This window comes from Vespula pensylvanica, chromosome 3, assembly GCF_014466175.1.
Source record: "Vespula pensylvanica isolate Volc-1 chromosome 3, ASM1446617v1, whole genome shotgun sequence".
Classification (NCBI taxonomy): Eukaryota; Metazoa; Arthropoda; class Insecta; order Hymenoptera; family Vespidae; genus Vespula; species Vespula pensylvanica.
This window is the reverse complement of record NC_057687.1, coordinates 7,228,888-7,249,913: the sequence shown is the minus strand read 5'-3', so window position 1 is coordinate 7,249,913 and position 21,026 is coordinate 7,228,888. Positions and strand designations below refer to the sequence as shown.

General features: G+C 36.4%; 1 protein-coding gene across 1 annotated transcript in view; it reads right to left on the bottom strand.

Annotated features, from left to right (window-relative positions):
* LOC122627978 (poly(rC)-binding protein 3) overlaps positions 1 to 20,772 on the bottom strand; it is a 185,241-nt gene extending 164,469 nt beyond the window's left edge. The window contains exon 1 of the mRNA XM_043809716.1: positions 20,686 to 20,772. The gene's annotated coding sequence lies outside the window, so the exon portion shown is untranslated. The remainder of the gene's footprint in view (positions 1 to 20,685) is intronic.
* Between the last annotated feature and the right edge of the window lie 254 nt (positions 20,773 to 21,026).

Sequence of the window (21,026 nt, the reverse complement as noted above, 5' to 3'; positions counted from 1 at the left end):
CTCTCTCTCTCTCTCTCTCTCTCTCTCTCTCTCTCTCTCTCTCTCTTTTATTTGTCTTTCTTTACTTCTTTAATATATGTACATAATCGAAAGAAAAATAAATCTATAAAAGGAAATAATAAAGTACGTAAGTATATAGTAAGCTATCGAGTACTTTCGAGAGTTTTAATAAAACGACGACCAATGTCCGACTACGGAAAAAAGAGAGAGAGAGAGAAAAGTATTTATCTACGGCGAGTTACGAAACGACTAAACTATTTAAAACTTTTGGAATATCGATACCGTTCGTGATTTCCTACCGCGAGTTTTTCACATTGCTACGTGAAATATTTAACGAAAGGACTTTATTAAACGAATATAAGAGTAATTATTATCGATCGATCTAATGAATTAAAAATCATAAATAGGGTTGTGTAAAGTCTCGTGACGTACACTCTTATGACGTATGATGCGATATATAAAAAAAAAGAAAAAAAAGAAAAACTTACACAACAACAAAGTCTTTCGTATATGAAAATGATTAAATACATAGAATATATATATTTTATTTTCCGTATATGACGAAACGAGTCGCACTTTAATCGAAATTTTTGACGAACTTTATTAACGGATATCTACTTATTTTAGCAGCATACAATTTTTTCTCGTCTGGTGCATTCGTTGAGAACCTCTGTGCCTCTTTTGGGATCGAAATGACAGTCTGGGCGAGAGGCGCGAGCTTCGAAAGCTTTCTCCGTTGGAAGCGGAGAGAGAAAGAGAGGTACAGAGAAAGAGAGAGAGAGAGAGAGAGAGAGAGAAACAGAGAGCGAGAGAGACAGAGAGCGAAAGATAGAGAGAGAGAGAGAGAGAGAGAGAGAGAGAGAGAGAGAAAGAGATAGGGTGAGACGGAAAGAGGAAGAGAGAGGAGAGTTTCTGTAGCCGAGCAGAACGATATGGGATATAGTAAGAGTGTGTGGGTGAATATATATGTACGTGTACGATCTCGTATAAAGCGACTCGAATAAATGTATGAGTGTAGATATAGTTGATATGTGTGTGTACGTGTACGAGTATATATATTGTTGTCTTTCTCTCTCTCCGTCTCTCTGTGTACGTGTGTATGTGTATATATATAATACATATATGTCTATAACACGTTGCGATGGAGGAAGGTGCGCGCGAGCGTATATCGACGCGTGTAGGCTGTACGCGTGATCGTATGTGTGTGGGTGGGTATGCACGAGGCAAAAAACTCTTTTGCAAGAGGTACGCCCGAGAGAGATAGAGATAGATGGATAGAAAGAGAGAGAAAGAAAGAGAAAAAGAGAGAGAGAGAGAGAGAGAGAGAGAGAGAGAGAGAGAGAGAGAGGGCTACTACAATACAGCTTTGCAGGTGGAGGCCATAGAAAAGCTTCGTCTGGCTTAAAGGGTCAGGCCTCGGACGAATTTACGAGGCCGCGAATAGTGCACACGAGCTAGAAAGAGAGAAAGAGAGAGAGAGAGAAAGAGAGAGAGAGAGAAAAAGAGAGAGATGAAGATAGAGATAGAAATAAAGAAAAAAGAGATAGATAGTCCCAGTCCAGTTGTTATAAAGAAAAACTTCTAAAGAGGATCTTCAGATTTCTAAAAGGAGTCTCCTCGAGTTTGTTATCCGAGTCTTTTAACGCACTCATAGCGATAATAATATTATCTATTTTTCTCTCTCTCTCTCTCCCTCCTCTCTATCTATCTATCTATCTATCTATCTATCTATCTATCTATCTACCTATCTATCTATCTATCTATCTATCTATCTCTATCTCTCTTCTTCTCTATTCTTCTTTTTTACTTTCTTTCTGTGTACTCTTTTTTTCTCTATCTTCTTTTTTTTATAGTTTTTTCATTTTCCTTTTTTTTTGCATCTATATCAGGACTAATAATCAAGTATACAGTATGCTTTTAACCGTCTATTCATGCTTCCTCATCGTTACGAAAACGATGAGATGTAGGATTTGGTTAACACGAGACGAACTTGTTGTTTCTCTTACGATCGAGATTTAAACGGGATTAGTCGGCTTGGTTGGTTCGCGTCATGTATGGAAAAGTGGCGGGAAATCTAATTTCTCTCTCTCTCTTTCTCTGTCTATCTATCTATCTATCTATCTATCTATCTATGTATCTATCTATCTCTCTCTCTCTCTCTATGTATTCTCTCACGATGACCCATGTCACTGAAGAAAATCAAGTTTTCTCGCATCGACCGACGGTCACTCGGGATATATCGCCTGATTACTATGTTTTTATATTCACGTGGATTCGTATATTCTTTTCTTTTTTCTTTTTTGATTTTCGTTTGTTCGTTTATTTGTTTTTTTCTAAGTCGAATTCTATCACGATTGAAAGTTTCACATTTTAGAAGAAATATATATATATAAATATACGTGTGTGTGTGTACATTTCATTTCATGATTTAAATATTTTTCATGTTGATTACGTATATATGCATGTAGAAAAAAAATGGTTTGTAAGGAAAAAATTGAAAAAAAAAGAAAAAGGAAAAAAAGCGAAGTAAGGAGAACGGATAGGAGAAGTAAAAATGGTGGATATATATGATGAAAAAAACGAGAAAGAAAGAGAACGAACAAGCGAGAGAGAAAGAGAGAAAAAGAAAGAGAGAGAGGGGGGGGAGAAAGAAAAAAGGGTTGCAGGCTCAGTACCGGCCAAGAGGGGGTGGCTTTGGCTCGCAAAGTGGTTGGGTGCACTCGGGCAACGGGCCGTAGAGCACCCCTAGCCAAGACCTCTCCAATTACTCCCTTCTCCTTTCCTCTTGCTTCGTTCCTTCCTTACACGTATGACGTCGGCGTTTCATTAATTTTAATTAAATATTCTTAATTCTCACGAAAGAGAGAGAGAGAGAGAGAGAGAGAGAGAATAACGCGAGTATTTGTTGCAATTTCTCAGCACGGATGGAATCCCAGTAACGTCGACAAGGGGATGATTTTATGATAGAACGGGTCATGGATCTTTTGACAGAATTTATGACAATGAGTAAAGCTTGTATTATATATTCTCGATTATAACATTCACGAGTATGAAATTTAAAAATGAAATTTTAAAACGAATCCCTATGACTTGTTATACGTTTCTAAGATACTTTTGATAGATGATGGAGTTAAGAGTTCTTTCTTTTTTATTTCTTTCTTTCTTTCTTTTTTTTGCTACTTCTTTAACTCACTGTCGATTAAAAAAAAATTGTTCGGAGTGTTCGCGAAATTTATTATCCGAAGAATTGTTACTCTCATCGAAGATGATATTGCGATAAAAAAGAAAAGAAAAAGGGAAGAATAATAATTTTTGACGCTTCTATCGATGAACTCGAAAAAGATTATAGATATGGTTCGTCGACAAAATTTTATACCGAATAATTAAACGTCGTCGTCGGAAATGATATTTCAGAAACGTAAGGGGACAATAAATCTTTCTTCTTTCTCTCCTCGATCGCTTGAGATATTTTTAAGTCGTCGAAGAAAGGAGAAAGAAATTGAAAAAAGAGAGAAAGGGAGAGAAAAGAATCAACGAGAAACGTAGAAAACAAAAACTGAAAGGAAGAAAATAAGAGAGAGAGAGAGAGAGAGAGAGAGAGAGAGAGAGAGAGAGAGAGAGAACAAAAAAGAGAGCAAAAAAAATAAGAAATAAAAAAGGAAAAAAAGAAAAACGGTGTCGCGAATGCGGCGTGAACGAATTCGCGGACGCGGAAAATAATTTCACGAGAGTCTCGGTGCAAAGAGGGAGGAAAAAAAAAAGAAAAAAAAAGGGGAAAAAAAAGAAAAATGAACAAAAAAATAACAACAAAAAAAGTCGAAAAAAGACGAAAAAACGAAAAAAGAAAGAGAGACGAGAGAGAGACGAGAGAGAGAGAGAGAGAGAGAGAGAGAGAGAGAGAGAGAGAGAATAAGAAAGAAGGAACGGAAGGGAACGAAACGGAACGCTTTCGTTGGCTCTAATAATTTGCAAACAGGGCGAGCATGCGCCCTCTCGCAGAGCTGCCTACTACCCTCTAACCCCACCTCAACCCTCCGACCTTCTCTCTCGCTTACTCTTACTCGCTCGTTCGCTCTCACCACGGACGTCAAAGTTTCGATCCCAGGAAAGCGTAACTTCGAGGAGCTTTCCTAGCTACTCGGTGGTATACGCAACGAAACGAGAAAGGTGGGGTGGGGTGGGATGAGGTGGGGTTGGGGAGTAGGGCGGTGGAGGAAGTGAGGTGGGGGTGGTTGGGGGCGGAGGTGGGTATACCTTTGTGTTACGGTTCGAAGCTTTCGAGAACGGCAAGTTAAACACGGCTAACCGACAGAACGGTCATGCAAAGTACACTCAACCCTCTGTTAGTAGGATTAATATGTCAGCGGGAGCGAGCTTCGAACGAACGCTCTATAACCGTTTTATGAGATACCTCGACGTAGCTTCCAAGAGTATTTAACCTGCTCGAACGCAATAACCGTACTTTCGTTCTACGTTGAAGCTTTTCCTAAAAAATCATAAACCTTCTTAACCCTTTCTGTCTTCGCGGCTATGTATTTTCTTTTCTTTTCTTTTTTCTGCTTTTTTTTTTTTTTTACTCTTTCACTCTCTCTTTCTCTTTCTTTCTTTCTTCCTTTCTTTCTCTCCATTTGACAATGACCGTCATTTGACGATTGAATTTTTTATTCGATTTGTTCATAAAATATTATATATGTATATCTGCATATATATATATATATATATATATATATATATATATATTTCTTCTCGTATATCGCAATTTCTTTATACGAAGTTATTTTAAGCTTGATTTATATTTTATTTCGATTTTCTTTATCTTTTTATTATCTATTTATTTCTCTTTTCTATTATAATATAATATATTTTTATTTTACTTCGCAAATTTATTTTACTTCGCACCGTTTTACGTCGAATATTTTCTTTCTTCCTTTCTTTCTCTTTTCTTCTCGATACGTTCATATATCTAGATATATGTGTGTGTGTGTGTGTGTGTGTGTGTGTGTGTGTGTGTGTATGTATTCTCATATATATTCTTCATAATTCTGCCATTCTTTTAGTAATTCATTTTTCTCGTAAGCGTATAACTTCGTATAAATTTTTTTTTTTTTTTAGGAAAATTATTAGTATTGAAGTTTTCTAATTTTTTTTTTTCTTTTTTTTTCTAGAGAGAGAGAGAGAGAGAGAGAGAGAGAGAGAGAGAGAGAGAGAGAGAGAATCAGAAAAGATCAGAAATATTTTTTAAGAATTTTTAAGATTTCAACCATTATTGTACGACGTTTAAGTATCGCTAAACGGAATACGTATACCACGATTCTCAGTCCGTAACAGCGCAATAAACCTCTTAGTTATTTATTAAAGCGTCCGAGCGCGTGCTTACGTTGTCCTGAATTAAAGTGACTCTCTAGAGCGAGTAAGTCATAAAGAAAAAAAGAAAAAAAACGAAAAGTTAAAAATAAAAAGGAAAGGAGGAAAAAGGTTCGTTATGTAATCATGAACGTCGACCCAAGTACAAAGCGATGATTCGAGAGAGAGTTCATGAGTTATCGTTGTACTTACTTAGTTTCTTATGCTTATGTAAACGATTATTATTATTATTTACGTCATCGAAAAGCGAAATATCAAAACGGAGAGAGAGAGAGAGAGAAAAAACGAATAAAAGAAAGAAATAAAATCAAAGCTTTTTCTTCTCACAACAAGTACCATTTTATTGCAAAATATATCTAAATTCTAGGATGCACGAAAAAACATATCTATGCGTGATAAAAGTGACTTTCTAAGATTTCAACTTCCAATGTTTTTATTGGATCATACTTATTTAATACTTTTATCTCGTGGAAATTAAATTATATTAACGTCTTAGGAAATCCTATAGAAATATATATATATATATATATATATATATATATATTAAAATCGTTAGAACCTTTTATATATATATATATATTTATACACACACACACACACACACACACATACACGTCTATTAAAAGTAAGACATTGTTCTATCGAAATGTCACAAATCAAGTTCTTGCACATGCCGACTGAATTCAACCAACAAACCTTCAGAAGTTTTGAAAGGCAGCCAGCTAAACAATTTAAGATAGAAAACCGATGAAACAGAAACCAAAATTATTCCCAAGATATACAGAGTGTCAATTATTATTCTGTTTGAAAATTATTTATTCTCTATTAGCATACTTTCGTCATATTTTGCAAAAGTCGTGATTATTTTTAACGGATCGAAATTATTTAACAAAAGAAAAAGAAGAGAAGAAAAGAAAAAGAAACAAATCAAATTAACAGGTACTGTAGAATTGTACATACGAAATAAACAAAAAATTATAACCCATTAACGTAATTGCGTAATAAGTAGCAACTAATACAAAAGAAATTATTACAAATTTTGTTCCGAATTATGATCATCTTGAATGAATACAAATCGTGCAGGAAAAAGAATAGGACTCGATATTAAATAATTCTTCACAATTCCTACACCACACGTTGCACATGCACTTGCAATTTCCAAAATGTGTTTCACAAAACTCCCTTTGAATTTCAATAAAAAATTTATAACATTCCGCGTGACATTCTGGCAGACAAATTATTTGGGACAACTAAATTTTATGTTACAGATTCCGCGCTCGAAATTCAACTTTTTCAAAATCAAATTCACCCCTTTGCAAATCAATTTTTTGTAATAAAATTCTTTCTGCGCATTCTCGTCCTTCATGTTTGTTCTATAAGAGAAGTGACTTTTTAAAAATATTTTTAAAAATACACTTAAAAAAAAGAAATAAAATTTCAAAGCTCACAGCTTCTCAAAATTATCCGCTCGATGATCTACGATCTAGCAAAAATCTACATCAGTTTATATTTTCAATCGAGCATTTCAAATCGCCCGTTTATTTCTCGTAAATTTTAAGAATTCCAATGAAAGTTATATATCCATTTCTATACACTACCAATTTAATAAAAAATATGATTGTTTCGATTTTTCTTTATTGCGCAATAGAAAAGCGTAACGTTGAGTTCACAATTGATTATTTACAGAGACGTAAATACTCTAACGTGTCAAAATCAAATTCAGTTGTTTTTTTCAACTCTGATTGATATCGAACATTCCATATTTTCAAAATCCAACTAATTGAAGTACCTGTAGAAAAAAATTTTCAACTTCTTAACAATGAATTGACATTTGATTTTGTTTTAATCGCAAATATATAATAAAAAAGAAAAAGGAGAAAAGAAAAAAAGAGAAAACAAATTTTGCGAGAATATTTCGATTTTTGTTGAAAATCGAAGAATTTGATTTGTCCAAAGTTGCATTTGTTTTGCAATTGTTTGGATTTGATTTGCAAAAAATTCAATTTAATAGAGTACGAAACCCGTGCTCAACAGAAAGTATTGTCATTTTATTATCGGATTTTCCTTTTGAACGATTCTTCCCTATCGCGCTTTATTATTGCATTCTAAACAAGAAAAAAAGAAAAGAAAAAAGAACAAAATACTTTTACGACACGTGTATTTGCTATCGCAAAATATTTCAATTGACGTCACGTATATCAACAAATTCAATAAAATTTTCTCGATTGAATTTAGATTCATTCTTTTCATGATTATTACAATAATCTTACATAGAAACGCGTTAAAGAAGGAATAGCCAAAGTAGAAAGCGTTTTCTATTAGAAACGGTCAAGATGGACGAGCGAATCGTCAAGATTGGTTTACGAATCACAACGAGATACAAGATCTCTCAAAGTGTGTCACGTAAGATTCGAACGACGAACGTGGTGACAACTTTTTACGATATAATCTGATACTTATCACATTATTTATCATTTCTTTTTCTTACGTTTTAAGAAAATCTTGGCAAATTTTATCGCTAACAAAACGAACTTCTTGTAAATTGTCGCGTCCCTACGAGTGTAACGATACCCACGGGTTACGTTCTTTAAAGGAGCTTGGAAAAATATCGTCGCTGGGTTTAACGAGATCAAATATACGAAAGGAGTCTTGGATAGATCAAGAAAAGAAGGAAGGATAAGAAGGAAAAAAAAACAAAAAAAAAAAACAGGAAGAAAAAGAAAGAAGAAGATGAAGAAGAAGAAAAAGAAGAGGAGGAGGAGGAGGAGGAGGAGGAGGAGGAGGAGGAGGAGGAGAAGGAGGAAGAAAATGATGACGCTATAAAGAAGTGAAAATGAACGAGACGACATCATGGAGGGAAGAAAGATGGAAGGAAAAAAAAAGAGATGAAAACACTTTGAAGGTAAAGATTTGTAGTAAAGTGGTTCGACGGTAGAGGTAAGAGGAAGTGGATGTGGGTGCGGGTGAAGGAGGAGGAGAGAAATAGAGGGGTAGAAAGAGGAGAGAGAGAGAGAGAGAGAAATGGTATTACTAATTCAATCGACGATAAACGCTCGCTCGAGAACGATTTCGTATTTTAATGCTTAGTCGACGTTAAGACGCGACATTTGTTAGTATTCGTTCGATCTCGGTGCTTGGCAATAAATTGAATCGGTCTATTATAATTTCATCCCCCACCTTTTATCCGCGACGAGACGGATAATAGAGAGAAGCGATTGATCCCAACGATTAGCCTACCAATTAACTCAAAACCGAAGATATCGATCTCGGTTTGAATAAACGTCGGGGTATCGTTAAAATCACGAAATCTAATGGTTTCGAGATGTGAGACGGCGATCATAAATTTTGACTAATGGCCGACGAGAAGTAGAGAATTTAACGGGCGTTAAGCCAAGATGGAAGAGGCATGAAATCGTTTAAATGCGCTTATGATATTTTCTACTTGTACCTATTTGTTTGCGCGAGTGTGTTACGTGTTTGTATTTATTTGTGGATATGTGCGTCTCTCTCTCTCTCTCTCTCTCTCTCTCTCTCTCTATTTATCTCTCTTTCTCTTTCGTTATCTCTTCTTCTTCCTCTCACTGTCTCTCTCTCTCTCTTTCTCTCTTTCTCTCTTTCTCTCAGGGCACGCATTTTCCACAGCACGAGCTTAACCGATGTCACGGTGCTTGTATTTCCCATGAATAGTTCATGAGCCTGGTGTCACCTACACAACAAACTCGTGCGGACGTAAGTGCGTTTGTTTCCTGTCTCATATAAATCAGAATGTGTTGTGCTTGAAAATCGGGTCCCGCGAGCGTTTTGTAAACAACGTTCGCGCGACACTCGCGAATAATAATAACAATAATAATAATGATAATAATGATGATAATAATAATGATAAACACTAGCTCGAGAGAGAGAGAGAGAGAGAGAAAGAGAGTGGGAGAAAGAGAGAAAGAAAGTGTGGGAGTACTCTTTACGGTTCAGCTTTCTTTGACTCTCGAATGAATTAAAAAAAAAAAAAAAAAGAAGAAATAAACAAATAAACAAACAATAAAAATAAGTAAATGCAAAGAATGAAAATAAATACATAAAAAGGAAAATAATTAAGAGAAGAAATAATAGTATAAAAGTACGAAGATTAAGGCGGACGATGTCCCGTATGTTTTTTTCCTCTTTCTCATTTTTATTCTCTCTTTTTCTCGATGATAACTTGGAAGATTAACTTCTCTCATTTTCTCCCTTTTCTTCATTATTTCAAAAAAAAAAAAAAAAGAAAAACGAAACAACGTAGAAAGAAAGAACAGATATAATATAAGAAAAACAAGAAGCAAAAATAATTCGTCCCCTTTTATTTTATTTTTCTCGGTGAAGAACGACAAGAGTTCGGACATTATTCTATATCTTTATTTCCTTTGTTTTCTCATTGCTTTTTCCTTTCTTCTTTTCTTTTGGTTTCCTTTTTTTTTTTTTATATTTCTTTTTTTCCAAACAACGAGCTAGTCGAGCATGAAAAATTGAAATCGAACGACCGAGAAAGACGCGTCTGGCGTAGGAAAAGATTTTGAAAACATTTCGCAACGTTTGCATATACGGGATTCCCGTCAACGAGACTCCAGGGTTTTCTCTCTAACGACGGATTTTTCTTCCAGGAGCAAAGCAAACACGTTCTCCCGCAAAGAAACGAAACGATCGAGAAAAGAGAGAAAGATGGTAGATATGAGAAAACTTTACTCGAATATTATCCTTTTCTTCTTCAAGAAGAGATACAGATGTGAAGAGTGGAGAAGGAAGAAGAAGAAAAGGATTTTCAAAGAACATGTGCGCGCCAATTTCAAACGTGTAAAAGAGAAGAAGAGAGAGAGAGAGAGAGAGAGAGAATTCTTTTAAACGAAAATTAATTTAATATCTCTAATTATCTTATTTTGTCAAAGGCATATTTCATTATATACCTTATATCGAATTTATTTAAAATGAAATTTGAATTTAACGTTAAATAAAAATTTTATATAATTATAAATCATAAATTGATCAGCATGTGCAAATTTATGTGCGAATGTATACGCGTGTACGAATATGTGTGAGAGAAAACGTGTATGTGCGAGTGCGTGCGTCGATGTTCGTATTTATGTATACGCTTGTATCATCGGTATATACTGTGTTCTCTAAAATGCATTTCTATAATTAATCCTTCTTTCAATTTTAAATTCTTTATTATTTTAATTTTTTCAGGTAATTTCATTTAAATTACCTACTTTATCTCGTTGCAATCTATTATATAACAAAAATTATTTAGTTACCATTTTAATCTTAAAAGCACAAACAATTTGTATATGGAACTTATAAAAAAAAATTACACGTGCATCGTTGAAAAACGATTTCACGCTCGAATGATAATGCGATCTCGATGAAAAAAAAAAAAAAAGAACAAGAAGAACGAAAAAACAAAACGAAAAGAAAAGAAAAAAAGAGAAAAAGTAATTATAAAAAACAGAAAATAAAAAAGGAAGACGCGAGCGTATCAAAATTTCGACGTCAATGCGTTTGGTCCTTTCCTTTCCTTCTTTATTTCTTTTTGTCGTTCTTTATAATAAATCGATTAGAAAAAAAAAGATTCGATTATCGACTTGACGAACGGGTCGTTAAATCGTTCGAGCGAAGCTAGCTGCGTTCGCGTGTGAATTACTCCACGTTGTACTTCATTTCAACGGCCGAGATTAGAATGAGAAACAATACACGTTGGGAAACAATGAGCGACAATGAACGAGAAACGTGGGTGGACATGGCCGGTCGACGAGACATGCCTACGAAGAAATTCAACTCCATTCTCGATGTTTTAGCTCGTGATGCTAAGCAGTTAAGAGGCGAAAGCAAGACCGTTTGGTCTACTATACAAGCTGACTGGTCTGGTTGTTCGTGTAACAGGAAACTGTGACACGTTTATTTCCTCTTTCTCACTCTCTCTAACTCTCTCTAACTCTCTCTCTCTCTCTCTCTCTCTCTCTCTCTCTCTTTCTCTCTCCTTCTCTCGTTTCTATTTTCTTTCTTTTTTTTTATTGTCTTTTCTTTTAAACAAAACTTTATACTTGTTTTTTTCATTAATTAAAAAAGAAAAAAAACGATATGACGAGAGTTCGAAGAAACTAGACTGTTATCAGAAAATTCACCAGTCGAACGACGAATGTCCTTTTTTTTCTATCTTTTTTAACATAATCGTTTCTATCGTTTCATTTTTATTTATTTTCTTTTTTTTAAGTTTACAAAGTATATGAATAAAACTTTACTTATCAATCTGAAAATCAAACGAAAATGGGGAATAATGGCGTCATATTAATAACAGATGACTCTGACGTTTTCAGTATTTTGTATATAATTAAACGAAACCATAATGAGGTATACTATATTATAATGGCCTATTTGGTTAACCTATATATGATGCAGAATTTTCTATTATTTATCGTATTTAACAGTAACATAGCATACTAAAATAGTATATTATAGTATTCCATTGAATAATAAGTAATCACAGATAAGTAATCCCGAAATTCTCAGTATGTTGTAATTAAATACCACAGCATAATTATATTTGTTCACAGGAATAACATAATATTATATTATAGTATACTATTCTATTAATTCAGTACATTCTAGTACATACTTAAGTATAACAGGAGATTCCCGACCTAGTAGAAATTAACGTGATAACGTTATCGTATTATTTAGAATGATTAGTTCATTAATTAAAGAAACTCGAAACTTTCAACTAATATACATACACACACACACACACACAGAATGTATGTGTATATATATATATATATCGTCTGTGACTAAAGTCTTCAGATTCAAGAGGAAAATGTTAGTATACGATATTTGAGAGAATTGGAGGAGACAGTAAGGTCGATTGAGAGTAGTCATGGTGTACCGGAAGTAAACGTATTCAGAATGACGAGACAGAGAGCAAGCGTCGGTTTATCCATTCTAGACAATGACGATGGGGCACCATGGTGCAAACCGTGTGTCCATAGAATTGAACTCTCTCTCTCTCTCTCTCTCTCTCTCTCATTTTCCCTCTCTTTCTCTCTCGTACACATTCTATCTCTATCTCTCATATATACACTCGCTCATTCTCTCTTTGGTCGACCCCTTTCGTCCGTAGCTACCGTCTATCTCGAGAGCTAGTGTACTCTATTGAATTACACTGGAGACCGACTCTTGCTGGTAGAAACGCACGCGCGCAAATACATGTATGTTGTTGTGTACATACATAAATGCATGCATATACGCATTCATACATATATCGGAAGAATCAGAGAGAGAGAGAGAGAGAGAGAGAGAGAGAGAGAGAAAATGAGAGAATGAGACAGAGATACATAAAGACGTATATACGACTTGTACAGCCAACGTTAGTACATACTATTCGAAATGGTTGTTACCAGTCTGTGCTTGCATGCATTTTTCTTTCCCCCAACCCTAATGCTTGGTGTCCTCGCGACGCCGTTCCAAACGACGCCGTTCTTTCACGCTCGTCCAATCGGAAAAATTTACAAGCCCATGGACCCGATAAGAATTTCAATGTTGATAACTTCGACGTGTATTAATATAGATATTTTTTCTTCTTTTTTCTTTTCCTTTTTCCTTTTTTTTTTTTTTTGTTTTTTTTTGATTTGAGACAATATTAACACGTTCATTCGTGAAAAGGAAAAAGAAAAAAGAAAAGAAGAATGAAGAAAAAAGAAAAAACGATCGAAAGGTCGAGAAATATTTTTCGATCGTTGTCAAATATTTTTTTCGATACAATCGATTTTTACGAACGACAATAATAATAATAACAATAATAATAATAATAATAATAATAATAATAATAATAATAATGTGTTCTATGTATAAAATATAAAAACAAATGTAATTCCCGTATTATATTTTAATTATATTATATTTTAATTACATATAGTCGTATTAGTTTTCAAGTATATATATATATATATATATATATATATATATATATATATATACAAATATATAGCATGTGTAACGTGCTATATTTGGTTAACGGTGATGATATCACCAAAAGACGAAGAACTGACCGACCGATTGATATTCGTTCGTGCGAGACTACAAACGCCGCGAAATTGCAAATCCACTCGATTGATCCTCGGATGAATATTTAAGACCACCCACCACCAACACTAGCAGCAGCAGCAGTAGCAGCAGTAGCAGCAGCACCACCATCACTGCTACTAGCGCAACTACCACTTCTACTACCATAACTACTACATAGAACCCTCACCGATTCCAATACTCTTGGTTGTCGTCGAACGTAACGTACGAAGACAACCAAAGTGCTCCTTCATTGGCATTCGCCGGAAAAAGAGACTTTTTCGGTGATTTATTTCTCCTCCTCCCCCTCCTCCACCTCCTCCTCCCATTTACCCCTCCACCGAATCCCTTTACCATTGCCTTTCTCTCTCACTCTCTCTCTTTCTCTCTGCCTCTCTTTTTCTATCCCTCTATCACTGCTTCTGCTTTTTCGAAACGTTTAATCAACGTTGATTATACGATATCATTTAAAAAATAATTTCATCAATTTCGAAATCGAAAATGAACCTTCCCTTTTTCTACGCGCGATTCAATATTTAAATTTATATGCAATTAATCAATCGATTTTGTTTCTCTTCTTTTTTTCTCTTTTTCTCTTTTTCCTAACTCTCATCCGGAGATTAGATGAAAATGGACGAGAAGAATTTTATAGCAAGTTTTTTTTATCTTAAAGAAAAAAAAAAAGAAGAAAGAAACGACGACGATAAGAAAAGTCGATAAGGGATGAAAACAAGGGAGGAAAAATAAATGAGAAGATGTATCGATAAATATAAATCGAGAGGTATCACGGTGAGAAGGGAAGAAAAATTAATGAAGAATAGGATCGGCCACCATTTTTAAATATTATCCAAGTACTTCGAAGATAATAAAAATCTCGTCATCGTGATGTTCGGCGTTATATCGATGATACTCATTTCACCAAGTCATTCTCTCTCTCTCTCTCTCTCTCTCTCTCTCTCTCTCTCTCTCTCTCTCTCTCTCTCTCTCTCTCTCTCTCTCTCTATTCCATTCGCGAATATAATGAGAAACGTATACGAAAGCGATCGGTGCCACTTGAGAAATTCGAGACTCGCAATTCCGTGGGAAACCAGAAAAGCTTGGCCCATAACTTCGAGCTCGAGCTTAATTCCAGCACAATCGTAGTTCGGAGTATCAATTTCAATCGGATATCGCGGAGTTTGCCAAATACGGTAGACATAAGTGATTTAATTGGAACTTGGCGAATTTGGCAAGGAAAGATCATCGGGCGAACGTCTGTTACGTCTCTTCGGTCTACTCTCCTCCACCTCGATTTCCCCCCTTCATCCACCCCCTCTTTCTACTACCATCCGCGCGGCATCTCCCCTCCTCATCCTAACCACCCGCCTCTCCATCCTCCTCATCCTCGTTCTAACTCTCCCATAGTCCCACGACCCAACCCTTGCCATCCTTCTCCTCCACCTCCTCCATTTTCCAACTATGAATATTAATCTCGAAGCGAGACGGAATCGAGCGCTCGGCTTCCTCAATCAATTTATCTAAAGAAAATTTGTCGTTACTTGCCGACCGGCAAATAACTGTCGGGGTTGTTAACGAATTAGAGGAAAAAAACTATAAAAAAAAAAAACGAGATACAAAGAAAAAATTTCGAAACAAAAAAAATTTTGAAATAAAAGGAAGAAAAATAATAATAAATTCTTCTCGGAAGCTTCGTTGAGCCTCGAAAAAAAATATGCATATATAATATATATATATATATATATATATATATATATATATATATATATATATTATATGAGAAAGTGAGAAAAATTTCTATTCGGTCGTATATATACATATATATATATATATATATATATATATATATATATGCGCGCGTGTGCGTACGTGTATATATGTATGGAAATATATCTATGGATGTATAACGCGTTTCATAAAATCTCTCCAACGGCAATAGCAGTAGCAGTAGCAGTAGCAGTAGCAGTAGCAGTAACAGCAGTAGTCAATGGAAGCAGCAGCTAGCAGTTAACAGCAGCAGCACCAGTAGTACCCCTACTACTACCAACAGCAGTAGTATCAACAGCAGCAAGCAGCAAGCAGCAAGCAGCAGCAGCAGTAGTAGCGCACGGTTAACAATGCCTTTATCCACGCTCGCGACCAACACCGAACCAGCGAGAAGAGAGGGGCCGCTTGTACAACGTACGCTCACGCACTCGACTTCCCCTCGTCGCGTCGTGCGTCTGTCGAAAGGAGGAAAGGAAAAAAAAAAGAAAGAAAAAGGACGGGGTGGAAACAAGAAAAAAAAGGAAGAAAGAAAAAAAGAAAGAAAAAAAGGAAGAAAGAAAAAGTAGAGAGATGAAAAAAAAAATTATGGCGCGAGAAGAGAAGACGATGCATCTGTATTCTATCTATTCGAATATAGATATACGTAAAGTTACGTCGTTGTCGTCGTCGTCGTCGTTGTCGTAGTCGTAGTCATCCACCTCCTCGACGTCGTCGTTTCTACGACTTCGCGATTGATAACGCGAGAGCGAAGAATAGAAGACGAGGGGAGCGGAGGAGGAAGAGACGCGGGAGAAAAAAGAAGAAGAAGAAGAAGGAGAAGGAGGAGGAAGAGGAGGAGGAGAAGGAGAAGAAGAAGAAGAAAAGGAAAGGAAAGGAATGAGAAGGGGAGGAAAGGGGAAGAGGCAGAGAAAAAAAGCGGGAAGGAGTAAAAAGACTGTACGAGAAAGAGAGAGAGAGAGAGAGAGAGAGATAGGGTGGATTTGAAAAGAGAAAGCGAGAGAGGCTCGCGGAGTGCGAGAGCAAATGAACGAGAAGTGTGGGGTGGAGAGAGTTCGAGGGAGTTGCAAAGGGGAGGAACGGGCGGGAGCGGCAGTGGAGATAGGGGGGAGGATTGGAGTAGAAGAGGGAGAGGAGACGTGACGCGTGGCATCACGTGGTGTATTGATCGTCTCGCAGCATCCGCGAGAGCCATTCCGGCTGCCAACCTTCCTACCTACCCCAAGCACTACCCTCTCCCCTTCCCTCTCCCCCCTCCCCACTTTCCTCTCCGTCTAGCCGCGCTTGCACCCACCCATCCTCTTCTCTCTCTTCAGTACCACTACCCACTACCACCATCAGCAGCACCAGCAGCAAACAGCATCCTCCAGACTGCCTCCATTCTCCTCCATCTCCCTTCTACTCCCCTCTTCCTCTAACCCCTCAACCCCCCAGTCACTACTACTGCTGCTGCTGCTACTACTACTACTACTACGAACTGCTACTACCACCAGCATCGCTGCCATCACTACCACCACCATCACCCTCCTCGTCGGCAACTGTTCCTGCAACAAACCACCCCCGCAATCCTCCGACCCTCCCCAACCGAAAGCCCGTCAGACATCCATCCTCGTGTATCCACCGAGTTAATTATTAAATGCATCGTCGTGCCTGCCATCCTCTGCGGACTTCCAACCTTCCAACCAACCCACTCCCTTCCTCCTCCCATTCCCTTTTCCCACTTTCCTTGCTAACCTTCTCCCCGCCGTTCTATCCACGTACGTTCTCCTACAACAACTATCTATGTGTCTTTCCTTTTCATCCTAAATAAGCCTTCTTTTTCTTCTAAACTTTCGAATGTTTCCCTTAGAACCGTATCTCATATTTCTCTTTGTCTTTATATTCTTTCTTTCTTTCTTTCTTTCTTTCTGTTTCTTTCTCTTTCCGTCTCTCTTTCTCCATCGATCTCTTTATCTCTATCTCTATCTATTTTTCTCTCCTTTTTATCTCTGTTCCTTCTCCCTAATTCTTCCTCCGAATATCATTGATTTATTAAAACGCGATTAAACAATATTATAAATTCCACGAAAAATCTATCGTTCTCATTCAAGAAAAATTCTTTCGAAGAAGATTTCGAGAGTCCTATCTCTAACCTGTTGAACGGTGTACGCGGAACGTTTTCTTTATGCAAATGCGATACGAACGAGCCAAATACGTTTCTTCTTCGGGGAACTGAATCACCGAAGAAGGAAAACGAAAAAGAAAAAAGGAAGGAAGAAAGATGTAAAAAAGTCAACACGTCGAAAAAGAACTTTGCCGAGCTCGTTTCCGTAACGCGTTATACTACGAAAGTAGTGCGAATTAGGGGTGGAAGGGAAAGGAGAGGGGAGTAAAAAGGAAAAAAGAAAAGAGGAAGCAAATGGAGCAAAAAAAAATGCAAGCATGTTAATTCGTAGCGCTTTTTGCTGAAATTAATTTGCAGAGAAGGAACCTTTCGTCGAGAAACGTCGATAGGAAGCAATCAAAGCGTCGAGGCGTGGCCGATTACGAATTTTCACACGAACTCTCTCTCTCTCTCTCTCTCTCTCTCTCTCTCTCTCTCTCTCTCTCTCTCTCTCTCTTTCGTACACGTATACACGTGAAAACACACGAACGCACAGGACTACACATGCACCTAGTCATTCACGAACTTCACTGAGCGAATTAATCTCCCGTAAGTGTTTCGATCGTATCGATCATGTCGCGTAACCACTGGCTCTCTCGTGTTTTCTACTGCGTGATACGGCCTTTGAATCAAATTCACACGCGACACGCTTCTTTGAACGAAAGAATTACGTAAAACCTAATTCACATGATCGACATTAATGATGAAATTAATAATATCGATATTCATGTTCATTTGTCTCGCATCGTTACATTAAAATCGTAACGATAAATTATACAATGAAATTAATATTGAATCGAAGGTCAAACAGTGAGCTCCATTTGTAGATATAGATATGTGTGTGTGTATGTACATACGTATCAAACATTAATACTATATCATATTCTTCTTTCGAAAACTGTCGGCAATTTTCGTGAAATTTCATGAAAACCATATTTCCAGACGCTTTCAAGTGTATCCAAGCGAAAGGATTTCCAGTGACTCCAAGCGTCACGTTAAAATGCAGCAAGTAATTTATTTATAACATTAAACTTTAACTTCGGTTTTTAATTAAATATAATTATATAATATTCATATACTTATAAATGATTTTAAATATATATAGATATAAACATAGCTACGCGCACATATACATATGCAATGTATACATATATACGTATATACGTCTATTTACGTTCAAAATATTTATTGATAAAAATCTAAATAAATAAGTTACGACGGTATTTAAATAATTCCTGTGGATGGATAGCTTTCTGCGAAAAAAAAAGGAAACAAAAAGGAAAAGAAGAAAAAGACCACGAAATATTCCCAGAAAAGGAAATTTATAAAATTTCTAAAATGTTATAAAAATTTCGTAGCTTTCAACCTGACGTAGGAGTTGGCATGTTACGTTTATTCTCTTTAAATTTTTCTCTCATGTTACGCACTTAAATACACATAGATACACATATGTGAGACAGAGAAAGAGAGAAACGAATATGAAACACCCTCTCTCTCTCTCTCTCTCTCTCTCTCTTTCTCTCTGTATCTATATGCATTTAGGTATATAATAGCTAGAAAGAGAAAAAAAAAGGTGAATATGAAACATGTCTTTTCTCTCCCTTTTTAGCAATATTCATATATATATATATATATATATATATATATATACACACATATATATACGTATATGTATATATATGTATGTATATATATGTATATATATCTACGTCATACGATATGGAAGTAAGTACTTACATAGGACGAACTAACAGTCTCTTTTCTCGGAAAGGCGCCATTGCCGACCAACGCACAGTGGCAAAGTGATAGCATTGCGCGTCAAAGGCAAGTCGGAGCATGAGTTACGAATATGCGAATCGACTGTGTCGTCGTAGTCGACGTAGTCATCGCAATCGTCGAATGGCTTTGCACCAAGTAGTCAAAGAACCGACACTCGGAAACGTCGAATTGTCGAAATAACCGAAAATCGCAAAAAGGGAAGGTAATACAGGAAGAAGGGATGAAAGGACGCCTTACTTCCTTCACATCCCTCGTTTTCACGATTTCGTCGATTCTCTTTAACGAAAACCTTTATCGAACACTTTTATATTTCGAGATGGACATTTCGATTTACGATCGTATGCGATATTTTTCTTTGGACCATCAACGAAACGAGATCGACGAGTGGCCCCGTTCTCCCTTTGTTTTCCAATTTCCCAGAGCAAGCTAATTAGCCATTTTCCATGAAAGATAAATAAAGCGATATAGGTATGTATGTATGTATATATAGTAGACGCGAATCGTTGCAAATTCTGCTCGTGTAAATGTTTCATCGACAGATGATAAAGAGAAAGAGAAGGAGAGAGAGAGAGAGAGAGAGAGAGAGACAAAAGCGTGGACTGAAACAGGTGCACATGGGAAAATCGGGGTCGCCTCTTTAAATCGGTCACTCGTTGCATCATGGGAAAAACTAATATATATATATATATATAAGTATGTATATGTGTGTGTATATATTACGTATAAAATATGTACTAAACTATAGAACGTTTCATCCAATAGTAAATAAATACCATTTGTCTATGTATCTAAGTACCTACATGGATGTGAAAAAAGAAAATCGCTTGACCAAATGAACATGTGAAATAAATAAAAATGTTTACAAAAAGATATGTCGTAAAACATGAACAAATAAGCAATGAAAAAGCAAAGTAAATATAAGAAATATAAAGACAGATATATATATATATATATATATATATATATATATATATATGTATATACCCTGTACATATATACATATATATTCTTGACCTGGCGAACACGAAAGAAGATACCCATCTCGTGGGCAGCAGCATCCGTGCCACTCGGGAAAAAGTGCGCGAGAAATCTCGCTCGTCTCGATCGGATCTTGTCGATATTAGAGTGACGAGGAGATGGGAGAAGAGGGGTGGTAGAAAAAGGGAGAAGATCGTGATGCTTCAAGGAGTTTCTTTCTCTCTCTCTCTCTCTCTCTCTCTCTCTCTCTCTTTCTCTTCTTCTCTCTTCATGTCTCTCACATATACACATACACACGCAAATACTTCCTAGAGATAAGTACCTGGTATAAGACATAGAAACGCGATCATTGTAGAGAAAAAAGTGAAAGAAAGATAGAGATAGAGATAGAGATAGAGATAGAAAGAGAAAGAGATAAAGAGAGAGAGAGAGAGAGAAAGAGAGAGATAAAGGTTTGAAGGGTTGTAGATGGAAGAAAAAGAAAAAAAGAGAATAAGAGGAAGAGAGGAGGAAGAAGAAGAGGAATAAGAAGAAGCAGAAGAAGAAGAAGAAGAAGAAGAAGAAGAAGTGCTACTCACCCCCTCAAACCGAAAGCCCTCTTTGCCAGCTCCAGCTTGAAGACACTCGGTCAACAAGCGGCAGGAACACCCGGAGTATCTTGGCCCGTCTTCCAGGCGATGACGCCTTAGATCACAGAGACGAAGACAAAGAGAACACGAGTAAGAAAGAGTAAGAAAGAATAAGAAAGTGTGCAAGAGAGAAAGAGAGAGAGAGAGAGAAAGAAAGTCGATGATAAAGAGAGAAAGATATATATGTGTGTGTGTGTGTGTGTCTATATATATATATATATATATATATATATATATATATACACCGGGTTGTTTCCACTAGCTATTCCTCGCACTCAAGACACTGGCAC